Genomic DNA, 19,954 nt, shown 5'->3' with positions numbered 1-19,954 from the left:
AAAAATGTAAAAGTTAGAATTTATAAAATAGTTATATTACCGGTTGTTATTTATGGTTGTGAAACTTGGACTCTCACTTTGAGAGAGGAACATAGGTTAAGAGTGTTTGAGAATAAGGTGCTTAGGAAAATATTTGGTGCTAAGAGGGATGATGTTACAGGAGAATGGAGAAAGTTGCACAACACAGAACTGCACGCATTGTATTCTTCACCTTACATAATTAGGAATATTAAATCCAGACGTTTGAGATGGGAAGGGCATGTAGCACGTATGGGCGAATCCAGAAATGCACATAGAGTGTTAGTTAGGCCGGAGGGAAAAAGACCTTTAGGGAGGCCGAGACGTAGATGGAAGGATAATATTAAAATGGATTTGAGGGAGGTGGGATATGATGATAGAGAATGGATTAATCTATCTCAGGATAGGGACCAATGGCGGGCTTATGTGAGGGCCGCAATGAATCTCCGGGTTCTTTAAAAGCCAGTAAGTAAGTAAGTACATATTTATTTACAATTTTTGTTTTTATTAAGTAATATCTGACAGGAAGTGTGTTGAGGTAACATGAATGTTGTTTTATTGACAGAAACATAACACTTTACACAAAACGTAGCCTTTTGATGTTTCTTTCGTATTTTTTTTTTTTTTGCGATGATACCAGTTTATATCAGGAGCAATAGTACGACTGACAGAAACCCTGAGAATATGGTTTAAATTAGCATCTGAAATACTCGACCTCAATTTTGTTTTTGTACAGTAGTGGCAAAAAAAACCAGACCGACCCTTGTAGCTGATTTCAGAGCATTGTTCACTCCAGAGCACGATAGACTTATAATTAAGACTTTCGTGGTTCGAATCCTGCCTGGGAAGGAAAGTTTTTTTGTTCCTTATTCAAATTTATTCCCAGTATTTTTCGATTGCAGCGATATTTTACTACTTAATTAACTTATTATTCCCAGAACATGAATTTTACCAGATTATTTTCTAATGGCTTTCGAAATGGGCTACGTCAGCAGTCTAAATCACAACAATCAGACATCAGGAGAAATAGTACGACTGACAGAAAGCCTGAGAATATGGTTTAAATTAGCATCTGAAATACTTGACCGCAATTTTTTTGTACAGTAGTAGCAAAAAAAAAAAAAAAAAACGGACTGACCCTTGTAGCTGATTTCAGAGCCTTCTTCACTCCAGAGTACGATAGACTGGTAACTAAGACTTTCGTGGTTCGAATCCTGCCTGGGAATGAACCTTTTTTTTTTTTGTTCCTTATTCAAATTTATTCCCAGTATTTTTCGATTGCAGCGATATTTTACTACTTAATTAACTTATTATTCCCAAAACATGAATTTTACCCGATTATTTTCTAATGGCTTTCGAAATGGGCTACGTCAGCAGTCGAAACTACAACAATCAGACATCAGGAGAAATAATACGACCGACAGAAACCCTGTGAATATGGTTTAAATTAGCATCTGAAATACTTGACCGCAATTTTTTTGTACAGTAGTAGCAAAAAAAAAAAAAAAACCGGTCTGACCCTTGTAGCTGATTTCAGAGCCTTCTTCACTCCAGAGCACGATAGACTGGTAACTAAGACTTTCGTGGTTCGAATCCTGCCTGGGAAGGAACCTTTTTTTTTTTTGTTTCTCATTCAAATTTATTCCCAATACATTTCGATTGCAGCGATATTTTACTACTTAATTAACTTATTATTGTCCACACCTGTGGAGTAACGGTCAGCGCGTCTGGCTGCGAAACAGGTGGCCCGGGTTCGAATCCTGGTCGGGGTAAGTTATCTGGTTGAGGTTTTTTCCGGGGTTTTCCCTCAACCCAATACGAGCAAATGCTGGGTAACTTTCGGCGCTGGACCCCGGACTCATTTCACAGGCATTATCACCTTCATATCATTCAGATGCTAAATAAGCAATAATAATAATAAGCAATAAGTTGATACAGCGTCGTAAAATAACCCAATAAAATAAAAAATAAATCAACTTATTATTCCCAGAGTATGAATTTTACCAGCTTATTTTGTAATGGCTTTCGAAATGGGCTACGTCAGCAGTCGAAACTACAACAATTTCAATAGATTACTCGCTATCTTGTGAAAGCGGGCGTGGCATGCGCAGTGACTCATTTCGGGGACTTTGATTATTCCGTCGGTCCGTTTTTTTTTTGCCACTACTGTACACTTGAGGACAGAAAAAAATTGTTCACATATACAAGTTGAGTAAAACTTAAAATAAACAAAGTTAAGCTCCGTTCAGTGATCGATACCACACAATTATATTTACATGTTGTGCCAATCTAAGATTTTATTTATCTAATATAGCCTAAACAAACATAACAAGCGTATTTTTTATTTATCTAAACAACACTATTATGAAGGTTAGAACAAAAAAAGATCGATCGTTAAATTGCGTAATCTTTCGACTCAGACTCCGCTGTCTAGTTCCGACCCCTAGACTTGTTGCAATAATCGCGGAAGATGTATTTGGATACGTCACGGCAGTAGGCCTACTCTTTATCTCGTTGCACCGTGAATTGCACCATTGCACGGATATTTGCGCGCGTGCAATTTGAGCATTTGCGAAGTCCTATCCTAGAGCAACACATGTGATATTTTTACTGTTCACTTGTTAGAGTACATTGTAGTGGATAAAAATATTGAAAATATTATAAAATCATTATTAAAATTATAAAATAAGTTGTGAACAGTTGTTTGAACATTGAAATTTGGGTCTAACTGCCCTTCAGGCTTTACTCATGTTTCGGGGATAGTTATGCCCCATCTTCAGTAACGTATTTACTGTAATGAAATTGTGTTTTCGGAGCAGGAATTGAACTCAAGTCGGTTGCATATGAGACCAGAGTTCTGTCCACTAGACCACGACAATTTAATTACAGTAAATATGTTACTGGGGATGGGACAGAACTAACCCCGAAACATGTACAGTAGTGGCAAAAAAAACCAGACCGACGGAATAATCGAAGCCCCCGAAATGAGCCACTGCGCATGCCACGCCCGCAGTCACAAGATAGCGAGTAATCTATTGAAATTGTTGTAGTTTCAACTGCTGACGTAGTCCATTTCGAAAGCCATTACAAAATAAGCTGGTAAAGTTCATGTTCTGTGAATAATAAGTTAATTAAGTAGTAAAATATCGCTGCAATCGAAAAGCATTGGGAATAAATTTCAATAAGGAACAAAAAACAGTTTCTTTCCCAGGCAGGATCCGAACCATGAAAGTATTATTATCAGTCTATCGTGCTCTGGAGTGAACAAGGCTCTGAAATCAGCTACAAGGGTCGGTCCGGTTTCTTTGCCACTACTGTACAACGCCTGAAGAGCAACCACACTCAAATTTTAAGTGTTCATGCAACTAATTACAACATATTTAATAATTTTCATAATTAGCCTATTTTATGATTAAATTGTGAACACCGTAACAAACTACACCTTATGATGAAGAATGGTGGAGCGGAGAAAAATTCTCTTCGGCACCGGGACTCGAACCGGGTTTTCAACTCTACGAGCTGATATTTATCCACTAGTCTCACACCGGATTCCAGTTCCGATGCCGGATTGAATTATCTCAGTTTAAGTTCCACCTCTTAGTTTCCCTTTAGTGGCCAACCCTCATGCACTGTGTCACAGATGTGTGACAGTGGCACAATGTCCAACACACTAATGTGCAGAGGTGCACTCATTACTAGTGACTAAGTGGCCGGGATCCGACGGAATGAGCGCCGTCTTAAATCACTAAGTGATTATTTACGCATATCATATTATTGTGATGTACCGAAATACAGGGACGTCATTTTATTTTTACTAACATTTCTAATATTAACCTTGCTATACCTTTGGATTAACGGTTGAGAACCGGAAACACCATTTGCTATCTCCTTCCACGATTGGAGTTTATTGACACTGGCGTAAAATAGAAACAAATCATTTTACTACGTATAGGAGGGAAGAAAAGTAGTTCATACATTTACGTAAATCAGGAAATACCGCGATTTTGAGTTTGATAATTTTCATTAGGTTTTTGTTTAATCAAAATACAGTACTGTATTAACAATAAATGTTTTTACTCAAGAAATGAGCTATCCATTCGAACGTTTCATTATGCAGTGTATATTATACTGTCTACAGCACATTAGGGTACAATTTAGAGAATGAAGTTAAATTAAAAAATAATCGTAATATGGATATTTAAACACATTTTTGAAAATGGTGGCTGTTCATTTCGATACAGGCTTCAGTTCTTTTCTGCATATTATCGCACTATACATTATTGTACCTAATTCCAATTAGCAGTTTCGTCCTTCGAATTGGTAACTCAAATTGAAATAATTATGTACGAGCTCTATAAAAGGGTATTTTACGTAATGTAAATTCAAGCTTCACTTTTTCCCGATCCGAAAAGATAAAATTACCTTTTATTTAAGTTATTTTAAACCGTTGTATAATATTACGCAGATGTTCAATTCTTAACAGAAATTAATGTTTTCAGAAAAGAGCTAACACAGTCCAGCCACTAGCCTTTACAGAGGGGCGAGCAGAAGCGGGTAGGGGAAACCGGGATTCGATGTAGGCAAACGGACGACAGTACCTGTGCGAAAATATGATTCAATATTGAAAGCTCTTTCGTCACTGGAAAACGCGAACATATTTCTGGAATGTACTATACTCACTAACTCAATAGTATTTACTAAGATCATAAGCGACTTTGACTACATACGCGGTCTTGGTTCTGTGTGGTGGACGATTGGAAGTTTACTAGTAGAGAGAGTGGGAGTGAAGTACAATCAAAAACTCAAGTACAATAAAAATTTAAATAAAAATAAAATGATAACCCTCTACATATATTTCCGTGTTGGACATTGTGCCATTGCCACACATCTGTGACACAATGCATGAGTTTCGCTACCGGAGAGAATTTTTGTGCGCTCCGCCCATCCTTCATCATATATCGCAAGAAAGTTCAGAGAAGGAGGTTAAGAGAAGAATAAAAATGGGTTGGAACAAATTCTGGTCTCTAAAATTCATCCTCCTTCACAAATTCTAAAGTCTCCGGCTAAAAATTGATGTTTTGGAGGTCTGAGCCCTTTTATTATGCTATATGGAAATCTGGAACCACCTAACAAGAGCAGTGCGAAGGTTGTCTATGCATACGTTAAGTAGAGCAGTGATGTATGGAATAAAAAGGAGATATCGTATCCTTAATATGAGGAAAAACATTGCATTATTAAAAGAATGAAGTTTTGAGGGACATTATATGGAAATGATTGAACACAGTTTTTAGGTCTTCTATAGCACACATTCTGCAAATCCAGGAAATTTGACTCCAGAGTTGCTGCTAAGATTAAATGATCTTTCACTAACTGCACTGCTGAAATGTACGTATAATGACGAGTTCTTTAGCTTTTACAATTCCTTGAACTATGAACTGTGTCCGAGGATTCGTACATTTCCAGCGAAAATATTAATCTATTACGATTTTCACCAGCACATTACGTACCGGTAGGTTTTTAAGAACCTAACAAATCCAGGATTAAGAGCCAAGCTATTCGATCGTTAGTTTTACTTCTTTAAATAACATTTTGCGAGATGTAATAAGGGTGGTGTGAGACGGAAATCGAAGAAGACATTCTGGCGAAATTTTATCTTAAAATGTTTATTTTCACGTAACAGTATTTCTGTTATGGCATTAATGATATAATACTCCAGCAGTTTCGAAGTTGTATAGGCCTACGTGAACGCAGTTATTCAGTCCGTATCGTAATATACAAGGAACATTTTGTTCGTTATTCAAAATTGTACAGTACATTATACAGGGTGGTTCACGAGGATTTACCGTCCCTTACGGAGCTTATTTCCGAAGACATTCTGAGCAAAAAAGTGATACAAACATTTGTCCTAATCTAATATTTTCAGAGTTACACTAATTTGATTTTTTTTTGTAAAATACCATTTTTCTTGAGTTTGAGGGTAAAAGAATATTACAGATAAAGAATGAACTATTCAGGAGTATCACTTCTTTAATTAGCTAATATTCTGAAGCTAAAAAATCTGTTGTGAATTCCATAGTTGCTTCGTACAGAATTTTTTTTTTCGATTTTTAACTACAAAATTTCATTTTCTTACGCATTTATCACAACAATTTGTTACAAATCACGCCACTCTTGTAATTCTTCAAGACTGTACATTTTTAGCTTCAAAACACTAGTCAATTAAAGGAATTATACTTCTGAATAGTTCATTCTCTATTTGTAAGTATCTTTTACTCTCAAAACTAAAGATAAAATATATTTTACAAGCAATTTCAAATTAGTGTACCTTTGAAAATATTGAGATTAGGACAAAAAAATGTTTATATGACCTTTTTGCTCAGAATGTCTTCGGAAATAAGCTCCGTAAGTCACGGTAAATTGTTGTGAATAACATCTTTTGATATTAAGAAAGTGTACTGAATTAATTAAAAATGTGTAAACAAAAATATAAAGTGTCATTTCAACTCGATTTCATAATGTTAGTTTTGTTCACCTTTGTCTTTTGCCACTCCTATTTATACAGCATAATAATATACTACTGCCAGGTAGGACATGAAACAATCGAAGGTCTTTTGCGCGCTATTTCTTATACATTCCTAAGCTAGACATCAATAATTTTTAATATTATAAACATTACTAGTGGCTTGTGCAGTAAATGCTGCTGCAAACTAAGTTCGTTAGACGTTCGAATAAAAATTTTTCAGATTTATTTTCAATGAAGAATACTTGTCTTTTTAGTAGTTATTTGCTTCCATAATAATGAAACATACTCCCTCTGAATGGATTTTTTTAGGCCAAATACTTTCTCTTGAACCTATCCAACTTCAGTTTTTGAGTTTCAACGCGAAAACGCAAGTATCAATGTCAGGACGATAGCGGTAGCTATTTCAGGTCATTGTGGATTGTAGGCATAAGTTAAAAAAATGTCAGGTTTGCTAAGCTTTCGAACAATAACATTTTCGTATAGCTGCTGCATGTAGAACTTGAAATGTAGAGCGTAAAATCATTAAAAAAATGTCAGGTTTGCTAAGCTTTCGAACAGTAACATTTTCGTATAGCTGCTGCATGTAGAACTTGAAATGTAGAGCGTAAAATCATTTTATCCTACTAAGAGATCTTGCTGAAATGATCTGGAGACTACAAAATTTTCTAGGCCTCTTATTTTATCAGTAAGTAATACCTTTTGAACTTTCCTTAGGAACTGTAATTTTTGCGCTCTGTCGAGCCAATACTGAAGACAATGACACATATCAATATCTACACTACACCGCCATTAAGTATATGAAAAAGACCCAACCCCACTGGGCTAATAAGTATAAAAATATTTGATTTTTAATAACAATATTATCTTACTTAAGTTTTGTAGTTATATATAGCAGCCACTCAGCAAATTATAGAAATGAAGATCTAAATTAATATATTCTCTACATTTACTTACATAACCTCAAAACGTTTCACTTTCATGTCATCAATATAGCATCAATATTATGTACAATTAATGAAAAATAGATCCATCATGATATTAACTATAATAATATTCAATTTCTAATGATAATAATTTCATCAAACCACCTCAAGTTTCGTAGATTTGAATATCCGATACACAGCAGTACTCAGAAAATTGTTATACACTGCAGAATCAGTTTTTAATAACAAATTGAATTGAGCTCTAAATATGTCGGCAATCCTGCAGGTCATGGCCTTCGTGTAATAGCCTATTGTTTATTGTAGTTTGTGTTTTGTTCTGAAATTCAATCAAGTCGGCCGTGATTCGATAAAATTAGTTCTCAAAACTGACAACAGATGGATTTTGGAAAATAGGAAAATTATGTAGGAAAATTGACATTTCACTGAAAACTACTACTTTTCCGAAAAACTTTGGGTTCCAAGCTTCAAAATGAGGGGCCATTTATTAAAATCCGTTCAGCCGTTTTTCCGTAATTTCCATTACCAGTTCAAATTATATATATAGATTTGGTTGCCATGGCAATCAATAACATATTTTGGTCTATAGATCTGAAAGCCTAGCCTAAATTTTGAATGATGATACTTTTATCTATACTAATAATAAATCTGTAGCCGAAATTTTTCTGGTAATTTTCGATTTTCCAAAAATAATTGGTCCTAACATATATAATTAACCACCCTGAAACCGAAAATCGCTTTTTTGAAAATTTTGTTTGTATTTCTGTCTGTATGTTTGTTACCTTTTCACGCGATAATGGCTGAACGGATTTCGATGAAAATTGGAATATAAATTAAGTTCGTTGTAACTTAGATTTTAGGCTATATGGCATTCAAAATACATTATTTAAAAGGGGGGGGGGGTTATAAGGTGGCTTGAATTAAATAAATCGAAATATCTCACTTATTATTGATTTTTGTGAACAGTGTTACGTAACAAAAGTTTCTTTAAAAATAATTTTCGATTAGTTTTATTCCTTGAAAAATTTTGACAGGACTGATATTTAATGAGATAAATGAGTTTTAAAATTAAAATAACTGCCATTTAAGGCCGTGTAATGAATTAAAAAACAAATGACTTCGTCTATAAGGGGCTTTGGACAGCAACAATCGAAAGCTATGAAAGCCTACAGAGAATGTTTCTGTATCGTATGAAGTAATATCGGAAGCTAAATTAACCGATTTGTATAATTAATTATTATTTCACCATTGGAAAGTGTAGTTTCTCTGGATGGACATAATGCTATAATGTTATTACAGTAACTTGTGAGTGAATTGAGGACAGGTAAGATTAAAATAGCTTCTTATGCACAGAAAACTTGATAGGTTATTCTGTATATTCATTTCCTGTATTTCTTAAAATAATGTTTATGAACATATTCATTTTTATCTCAGAGAATTAACGAACGAGAGTGCATTGATTTAGTATGCAGTAATAGTACGTTAGATTAGCAATGCATTATTTATAATTCAAATTTTATCTATGCACAATTGAATCGTGTTAAAATACATAAAATATATATGCAATAAATGCAATGCAAAAAAATTGGGTAATGAGCCAAGCAGATTATGTTGCGCTGTTGTACAAGTTGTTCCTCCTGAGATTCAAGAGCTCCCACAACAAATTAAAAACTTTCTAATTCGAGTACATCCGTTATCAACACACTTTTTACATAATATAATATAATATAATATAATATAATATAATATAATATAATATAATATAATATAATATAATATAATATAATATAATATAATATAATATAATATAATATAATATAATATAGTATAATATAAATATAATAATAAATCTGTAGCCAAAATTTTTCTGTTAATTTTCGCTTTTCCAAAAATAATTGGTAATAACAATTAAGAAACATGTTAAAGGAATTGTCATTGCACCAAATGAGTGGTCTCTGGATCAAAATGATCGCATTTTAATATTTTAAATACAATTTAAATTAAGTAACATATTAAACGATTTATCCTTCTATCAAACACGAATGTTCCCTGGATCAAATGTCCTATTTTAATTATGTAATTACTTTATATTTATTTCTATCGGGTGCAGCGGAGCGCACGGGTACGGCTAGTTATAAAATAATTGTCACAAATTACTATTTTAAACGATCGTTGATAAAATATTTTATGCAACTAATGGGATGTACACTCTTAGACAAAAAAAGACCCGTTGCCATACGCTAAGTCCTTTTCGGAAGACTTCAGTTGATTCCGCGAGAGCTCAGGTTTACATATGAAGGAATTTCTTAATTCACGACTCCGCTCTGGTTTCGCTTTGTTTTTTTTTTGTTTGTTTCTTTTTCTGCCTGTTTATAGGTCATTATGAATAATCTATAACGAGATATACTCAAGGAGTAAATTAGGTGCAAAATAAACATCCTTTCCTTAGTCGTGTGAACCAGGCGCTCCCCGAAGTGGACTTAGACAAATTCACGTTAGAGGAGAGTGGTCATTCTTTTTGTGTCTAAGACTGTACATTATTATCTTTCTCGTGTTATTAAAGAATTGGACTAAAGCCCTGTTCTTAAAAAACATACTCGTGTGTGGCCAGAGCAATGAATATTCTTTAATATTACTTTCTCTTTAAAACACACTGAACTGGGGAATTGACTTTTGTCCAACGCAGTGAAAGTAAAATAGTCAGTAATTAAATTATGCTTCATTTTGATTCCAATTATATTATGCAAAAAGGCACTGTTTTTTAAAATGTCTATACGATTCACATAGATGATGTCTGTTCACAGACATCTGTTTATAAAGGTAACCTATATTATATCCATGTATAATGATACTCGTTTCCAATTACATCGTTACCACACAAAAGTCTGTAGATTTATAAACATTCCCAGAATTGCTGCGGTTGTAGAATTGTGACAGATTGAACAATTACATCAAACAACAACGTCATTCTGCTAATTGAAAATGACTGTTAAAACATTAAAAAAAACTTAGGCAGGATTTTTTTATCGAAACAGTAAAATATCGTGTTTGTATAGAGCAGCCAGATTGCAATTGCGAATTAAGTAGAAGATAGCTTGCGTGACGTCTACATTTTTTTTTAGAAGGGCACTATATTCCGTAATATAACATTCAAGAAAAATATATTGTTATTCCATTTTGATTGAACTGATCATATAAATGTGCTAAATATAATGAGCGTTTCAGCATGGCCCTCTTCATGCTCTTCTTTGCACATGGTCTTCTTTTCTATTCCAGACAAGAATCTTCTTCTGTTTCTGTTTCTTCTTTCTTCTTTTATATTACAAGTTTGAAAAATACTGGGCACCACGCTACGAGACAGAATGACAAACGAAACACTACAAAGACTGACGAACACTACTGACGCAGCAGGACGAGCCACGGCAACGAAGTGGACCTGGGAGGGGACATGTGGCGAGACTACAAGATGGACCCAGGCAATCACGATGTGGGACTCCTACGTCGGAAAGAGAGGACAGGGAAAACCATGGCTCAGATGGTGTGACATGTTTACCAAAGAGGCGGGGAAACAATGGTCGAACAGAGAACTAGGGAAGGTCATTGTAAATAGATAACGTAATCATTGTTAAGATATTGTAAATAGTAAAGTCAGTATTAGTGAAAGTGTAAGATAAGTTTTGTAAATAGTAAAGTCACTGTTGAGAAAGTGTCAGGTAAATAGTGTAAATAGCAATCAGTGTTTGTCAAAGTGCCAGTGTCAGTGTAATATGTGTAGTGCAAGAAAAAAAATGAACAAAGAACAGAGTGCTGAGACTAGTTAAAGTTGAACAGGGTTATTAACCATGTCAGAAAAGTAGTATACACGACAAGCTTGCCTGGATTGGCTGACTAAGCGAGTACACTAGAGCCATCCCTGTCGAGGGGGTTCTAATCTCATCACAGGAGGCCTGTGCCCAACATGGGACATCATGGCTAACATTCATTCATTCATTCATTCATTCATTCATTCATTCATTCATTCATTCATTCATTCATTCATTCATTCATTCATTCATTCATTCATAACAAGTTTATATTACATACAGAAAGGGGATAAACAAAATGCATAAAAAAGTTATTATATACATTTCAGAAATAGTTTATAGTTCATTTAGGTTTTACCTCTGTTCGAAAGTTTTTCTTTTTATATTTGGATATAACTTTTATATGTGTCTATGGACACATCCTCTGAAGAACGCAATACAAAACTCACCGTATGCGCAAGCATTCACACACAAGAGAAATGTCTAGAGACATCAGGGATGCGATGCTTACTACAGAGCGATCCAAAAGTCGCGCACATCTTAATAATACGTTCACATATATTTATAAAGATCAATTTATTGCGTTTAATTAAATCAGTTTTCACATGAGTTACATCATTTTTCACAACATATGCTCAAAATGGCAGCCCCGTTCAGTAATGCATGTACAAACTCTTTTTACCATGTTTGCGACCACTTTTTTGAGCACGCGTACTCTGATGTTGTTAATCTCCGCTGTTATGTTCTTCTTTAGTTCCTACAGAGTGTGCGGCCTGTTTTTGTATACCCTTCCTTTAAGATAACCCCACAGGAAGAAATTTGGGGACGTCAAATCGGGGGAACGTGGGGGCCATAATCCTTGAGAAATGGTACACTTACCAAAAAACTCGCGCAAAAACTGCATGGTTTCGTTAGATGTGCGACATGTGGCACTGTCGTGCTGGAACCTACAATCACGTTCATCATTGTCCAGAAGAGTTGATCCACATTCCCTAGAACGGGCGATTAATCTCGTTATGGTCGAATTGTTAGGCACTGCCACATCCGGATAATTCATATGAAATTCGTCTACAACACGTGCCTAAGAACGATTGAAAAATAATGCTCAACAATGAAAACTCGTTGCTCTTGGGAAAACGACATGTTTGCCGGGCAATAAACAAAAGACTACTGCAAGCGTCAGTGTATACATACACATCACAACGATGTCTAGGTTTGTTGCTGTTAATACCCATGATGCTATCTGGCGGTAGCCGATAGCATTTTACAACTGCACTACTAAATATAAACACTATAATTTTAATGTGCGCGACTTTTGGATCGCTCTGTAGACATTGCGAGCGCGAATTTTTTTTTGCTCTCTCCTCAGGCACTGCGCTTTTCTGTCCGAGACACATTGTTACTACAGCAGTAAGAGAGGGTGTACAGAACATACAACTTTGTAGACCATGATAGATCGCAAGCGAGATTACAATAGAGATTTTAATGATCACTAGAAGGTTCAGTTTTAATATATTGAACATGGTCGTACGGCGTTTAATAAGTAAAAATATATTAATAAAATAAAATAAAATTTAAAAAACAATACAATATTTGTATGAATGCGTGTGCTTGTTGAGCTTCTTTAAATATTAAAATCATACATATTTCGGGGATTGCATCCCCATCATCGGTGATGTTGAAGACAAAGCAATTTCAGGTAGGTATCCTCCTGCGTGAAATGATGTTGACAAATCGCTCTGTCTTCACCATCACTGATGATGGGGATGCAAATCCCGAAACATGTATGATTTTAATAATTAAAGAAGCTCAAACAAGCACACGTGCATATACAACTGTACTCTTTTTTTTTAATTTTATTGCATTTTAATTTTAATAATAATAATACTATTTATTTATTTATTTATTTATTTATTTATTTATTTATACTACTGGGTAACTTTCGGTGTTGGAGCCCGGACTCATTTCACCGGCATTATCACCTTCATCTCATTCAGACGCTAAATAACCTAAGATGTTGATAAAGCGTCGTAAAATAACCTACTAAAGAAATATTTATTTACACGGTAGAGTTAAGGCCATAGGGCCTTCTCTTACACTGTACCGATCACTTTAATGAACACAATTGAAAATTGACCAAATTGTGTATTTTATTGTCAAAAAAATATATTTGTAAAAAAAAAAAGTCAAATGCCACTACGAAACACAACACAAACACAGACATAGACATTCTGGAGAAGAGAGAACTTGATTTCAAGACTAGATATCAGAGGTGCAACTATCATTTAAGGATTCACTGGTGAAATGATGCTGAAAAATTAAGAAAATTCACTTTTTCTTTTGTTTTTATGATCGTAATTATATTTGAGACTATTTTAAATTATCTAACCGTATAATCAAGTCCGGTGAGTTGAGAGAAATGTTTTTTTGTCTTTTTAATGCTGTTTTTTTTTCGGCTTTAAAATTTTAAGCAGTTTATTGTATAAAAAGCTCTTACGCAACAGTTATTATCATATTTGTCTAAAATTTCTCACAGAGATCAATTAATTGTTGATAAATAAAATTTAATTAGCATGTGTATGAAATATGAATATTAAGTTCCTTTGGGGAATATTCATATCGCACTTTGATATGTTGTATGGTAAATTCATAAAGTTAAAACATTTATTGTGTCTCTCTATTTAGACTGAGCTCAAAAAGCTAATTAATTATTTCCCATAACAATTTTCAGGATTATGAGCAAATATGAACTGAAAGTTTTCAAAACTTTGACGCAAGGAGCCTTTTATATGACCTCAATATAAAATAGACCTGTATTAAAAAAATATATATATCTATACTAATAATAAATCAGTAGACGAAATTTTTCTGGTAATTTTCGATTTTCCAAAAATAATTGGTCCTAACATATATAATTAACCACCCTGAAACCGAAAATCGATTTTTTGAAATTTTTGTTTGTCTGTCTGTCTGTATGTTTGTTACCTTTTCACGCGATAATGGCTGAACGGATTTCGATGAAAATTGGAATATAAATTAAGTTCGTTGTAACTTAGATTTTAGGCTATATGGCATTCAAAATACATTATTTAAAAGGGGGGTTATAAGGGGGCCTGAATTAAATAAATCGAAATATCTCGCTTATTATTGATATTTGTGAAAAATGTTACATGACAAAACGTTCTTTAAAAATGATTTCCGATAAGTTTTATTCTTTGAAAAATTTTAATAGGACTGATATTTAATGAGTTAAATGAGTTTTAAAATTAAAATAACTGCCATCTAAAGCGGTGTAATGAAATAAAGAACAAATGACTTCGTCTATAAGGGGCCTTGGTCAACAACAATCGAAAGCTATGAATCATAGCCTACATAGAATGTTTCTGTGTTTGGATGAAGTAATATTGGAAGCTAAATTAACGATTTGTGTAATTAATTATTATTTCACCATTGGAAAATGTAGTTTCTCTATATGGACATAATGCTATAATGTTATTACAGTAACTTCTGAGGACAGGTAAGATTAAAATAGCTTCTTATGCACAGGAAACTTTATAGGCTATTCTGTATATTCGTTTCCTGTATTTCATAAAATAATGTTTATCTCAGAGAATTAACGAACAACGAGAGTGTATTCATTTAGTATGCAGTAATAATATATTAACTTAACATTCCATTACAGTATTTTATAATCCAAATTTTAACTATGCTCAATTGAATTGTGTTAAAATACATAAAATACATATGCATTAAATGCAATGCAAAAAAATTGGGCAATGAGCCAAGCAGATTGTTGCGCTGTTGTAAAATAAAATTTTTCCTCCTGAGATTCAAGAGACCCCGTAACAAATTAAATACTTACTTATGGGAGTACATCCGTTATCAACACACTTTTTATATAATATAATATAATATAATATAATATAATATAATATAATATAATATAATATAATATAATATAATGTAATGTAATGTAATGTAATGTAATGTAATGTAATGTAAGGTAATGTAATGTAATGTAATGTAATGTAATGTAATGTAATATAATATAATATAATATAATATAATATAATATAATATAATATAATATAATATAATATAATATAATATAATATAATATAATATAATATAATAGGCCTATAAGTTATTTCAAGGGTTCAGAACCATAATGTGCCAAGCGCCATTTACTGAATACGTAGAAAACAAGGCTTAAAAGTAAGTTATTACCATAATTCAATGGAAACATATAGCAAGTAAAATAAAGTATACACATTAAATCTAAATGATGTCACTGTTCATTAAACTATGGTTGCATGTAATAAAAATTAAGAAACATGTTAAAGGAATTGTCATTGCACCAAATGAGTGGTCTCTGGACCAAAATGATCGCATTTTAATTATTTAAATACAATTTAAATTAAGTAACATATTAAACGATTTATCTTTCTATCAAACACGAATGTTCCCTGGGTCATATGTTCTATTTTAATTATGTAATTACTTTATATTTATTTCTAACGGGTGCAGCGGAGCGCACGGGTACGGCTAGTATATATATATATATATATATATATATATATATATAATTGCAAAACTAGTAGCCCTAATGGCACCAAATTTTGTACAGATGATAGTATTGTAAATCTGTTTATGTACAGTAGTTTAAATTTCACAAATTTCCGATGAAAATTGTTGACGTTTTAAAAATCAAATTTGCTCTCTTAATTTATTAAAGAACCCAAAAATTACGACGGCATTTCAAGAGCATAATTTAGTGAATTTGTTTTTTCCAGGTTGTGTGTTCTGAGTTTTCTTAGAGCGATGGTGAGATGCACCAGAGTTATGGCGTAATACAATTAATTTTAAATCTAGTGTATCTAAAAAGAAAGTTTATTTTCAATGTAAACATAAGTGGTTTATAATAAACATTTTATCTTTTTTATTGTTATTAAACCCTCCCCTCCTCCTTTGCGATTTGTTTATGTGTACATGTATAGCCATGGATTGAACATTTTGAAAAAAAAATCGTTAAGAAAATCCATTATCATTGGTGAGCTTTCCTTGTTAGAAGAAAAGATAATGAATGGCGAGATAACACACAACAGGTGAAGCAAATTTTAAATATTGGGATATAATGCACAAAGTTTTTCAGCCTTTACTGAAGTAATCAGGAAAGGTTTCCGATAACTAGAATTGTCTCCATGACTTGGATTGCCTCTCTAATGCTAAAATAAACTGTACATCTTCATAAAGTTTAGTTGCTTTATTTTGTCCTTAGCTGATGAAACATCCACAATAATGAATTTTGAGATTTACTTTCTATAGTTTACTTAAGACTTCAATCTATTTTTATTTCAAGTTGGTGGGATTCTTTGGAGAAATATTTAATTGATATATTTCAATCTGTACAATTCACATTATTTTTACATCGCATTCAACTCTTCAGCAAGACTTTAATTATGTGAAGGACTTATTCAGACTCCCTACCACTGTTTTCTTATATTCAATAGAGGATAGTAAACAAGCCAAACCAAGTTTAATGATTACATTAATTCCATTTGTTTGCTCTGTAATTCAACTGACAAACGAAGAGTGATGAACACTTCCAAACTGGTTAGAAGCTGAAAGTCAGAAAATAGATTACACTAAAGAATGGTAGATGTGATATCAGTGTTTGCTTTTTGAGGATCATTTCATTAAAGAGACAAAGCAAAACGGAAAGCACTTCAAGAAAATGTAGTAATATGACCTGTCGTTCAACTTAGCTGGTTTCATATAAACCATTCATTTTAGAACTTCTTGTGTCGGAAATCATTTCCTTCATTTTAACTTTCTATAAACTAGTTGTTCCTGATGATACTCTTTGGGACTTGATGGTGCTTGAAAAACTCCAACAACGTATTTGGAATTCTGAAAGTTTTGGTCAGTATTAAATTAAGTTTCTTATTGGCACAACATGATAGAGTTCTTGATTACACTTGAAGTACACGAACCCGAACATCCTTACGGATTGGAATCTTCATAACTTCGATTCATGAAGAAAACATAGTCTAAATTAAAGTGTTACCCTCCAACAACTGTCCTACCTATTCTTTTTAACTTAACTATGTAACCTCTATAAAGCCAAGAAAATGTCTGAACTGTATATTCTTTGTTCTTTAGACAAGCATTCTGATAGCACTGTCTCATAATAATTTCTTCTCATTATCTAACATTATTGAAATATATTAACATTCTCTGTGTATTAGTTTAGTTGCTCACAGTTTGTATCTTATTACTTAATTAATAGCTCATAGTATTTTATTGTTTACAGTAATTCATAAGCTATTCTTTTATGCACGTGTCGATCTGGTTGGCGAGTTGGTATAGCGCTGGCCTTCTATGCCCAAGGTTGCGGGTTCGATCCCGCCCAGGTCAATGGCATTTAAGTGTGCTTAAATGCGACAGGCTCATGTCAGTAGATTTACTGGCATGTAAAAGAACTCCTGCGGGACAAAATTCCGGCACATCCGGCGACGCTGATATAACCTCTGCAGTTGCGAGCGTCGTTAAATAAAACATAACATTTCTATGCACGTACCTCTTATCTAATTCAACTTGTTGTGATCTTTGTAGCTTCTAAGTTCATTCATAATTATGTATGTATACTTTTTATTGGTTGAGTGGAACAGAAGGTCTAACGACCTTAACTCTGCCAGCAAAAATAAATTATTATTATTATTATTATTATTATTATTATTATTATTATTATTATTATTATTATCATCATTATTATTATTAATATTGTTCTATATTGAAGTAAAGAACACAAAATATTATTATTGAGTGCTATGGCCTGTTATTTCATCAGAGACAATACTAAAGTATATGTACAGAAAATTCAGTTGGCCCAAATTTGGTTTCTGGGTCTGTACATATTCATTTATTCTATTTCGTTTGTAATTTATGCTCCACAGCCATTAATGAGATCTGAAGTGTAGTATCATCTATTCGGTCTATAATTTCATTTATAGGTGTGTTAATATTTATCTTGATCATATGAGAAAGAATAGGAACTAATCGACAAATTTTATTCCCAACACAAACAAGAAATTCAATGCATTTGGAGAAGTTTCACTTATGAGAGCAACATTACACAGCCTGTATCTATTTGCAATAAATGCTTTTCCTTTATTCTTTCGCAGTTTACATTGTTTTAGACTAAGGAATTAATGTAACTTGCACAAAACTACTTAAGAATGAGCAGTCCCTTCACTGTTCTCAAACAATTACAAGAAATATAGTAGAAGAAATGTCAGAAGGAAGTGAAATAGGGAGAGGAGAACGACAAGGATTCCATTTATCACCTACATTGTTCAACATCTACTTGGAACATTTAATGAAGAACTGCTTTCAGAACATGGGAGGAGTAGTAGTAGGAGGAAGAAGAACAAAGTGCATTAGATTTGCTGCTGATATGGCGCTGTTAGCAGAAGAGGAGATTATACTAAGGGATATGGTACTCGAGCTAAATGACACCTGTGTTCAGTATGGAATGAAGATAAATGCCAACAAAACGAAAACCATAATCATAGGAAGAAAAGTAAAGAAAGTAAACTTGCGAATTCTAAACGAGGCAGAAGGGCAAGTGGACAAATACTTGGGATGTACTATAAGCAGTAACATGAGCTGTAGCCAGGAAGTCAAAAAGAGGATAGCAAAGGAAGCTTTTAATAGAAACAGCATCTAAGGAAGAGACTAGTGAAGTGCTTTGTGTGGAGTGTTATATTGTATGGGGCAGAAATATGGATATCACGACGAAATGAAGAAAAGCAAATAGAAACATTTGAAATGTGGATATGGAGAAGAATGGAACGTGTGAAGTGTACAGACAGAATAAGAAACGAAGTTGTGTTGGAAAAAGATGAAGAAAGAATGATGTTGAAACTGATGAGAAAGAGGAAAAGGAATTGCCTGGGTCACTGGTTGAGAAGAAACTGCCTTCTGAATAATGCACTGGAAGGAATGGTGAACGGGAGAAGAATTTGGGGCAGAAGAAGATATCAAATGATAGACGACATTAAGGTATATATGGATCATATGAGGAGACAAAGAGGAAGGTAGAAAATAGGAAAGACTGGAAAATACTGGGTTTGCAATGAAAGACCTCCCCTTGGGCAGAACACTAAGAATGAATGAATTGCTTCTCTACACTGCACACGAATGTGTAACCCCTTAAGTGTTTTAAAACAATTACAAAGAACACAGTAGTTAGCACTACATTAAGCACGAATAAGCAGTCCCTTCAGTTTTTCAAACAATTAGAAGACACAATAGCTTGCTCTTTACTAAGCACGAATAAGCAATCCTTCCCGTGTTCTCAATTAGTAAACAAATATATATATATATATATATATATATATATATATATATATATATATATACATATATATATACATACACAATAACTTACACTACATTACACAGGAATGAATGATCCCTTCAGAGTTCTCAGACAATAAGAAAAACAAAATAGTTTGCACTACATTACGAAAGAATGAGTAAACCCTTAGTGCAGTCGAACAATTAGGAGAAACAAAATAATTTGCGTTATACTACGCACGAATGAGTAATCGCTTCAGTGTTCTCAATTACGGAAATATTATAATAGCTTGCAGTCCATTATGTAT

At 33.3% G+C, this 19,954-nt stretch overlaps 1 protein-coding gene across 1 annotated transcript in view; it reads right to left on the bottom strand.

The window, feature by feature from the left end:
- The window catches only part of LOC138712998 (glutamate receptor ionotropic, NMDA 2B-like), a 584,228-nt gene that overhangs the window by 151,279 nt on the left and 412,995 nt on the right, over positions 1 to 19,954 (bottom strand). The window lies entirely within an intron of this gene.

Source organism: Periplaneta americana, chromosome 14 (genome assembly GCF_040183065.1).
Source record: "Periplaneta americana isolate PAMFEO1 chromosome 14, P.americana_PAMFEO1_priV1, whole genome shotgun sequence".
Lineage (NCBI taxonomy): Eukaryota > Metazoa > Arthropoda > Insecta > Blattodea > Blattidae > Periplaneta > Periplaneta americana.
This window is presented reverse-complemented; position numbering and strand designations above follow the sequence as displayed.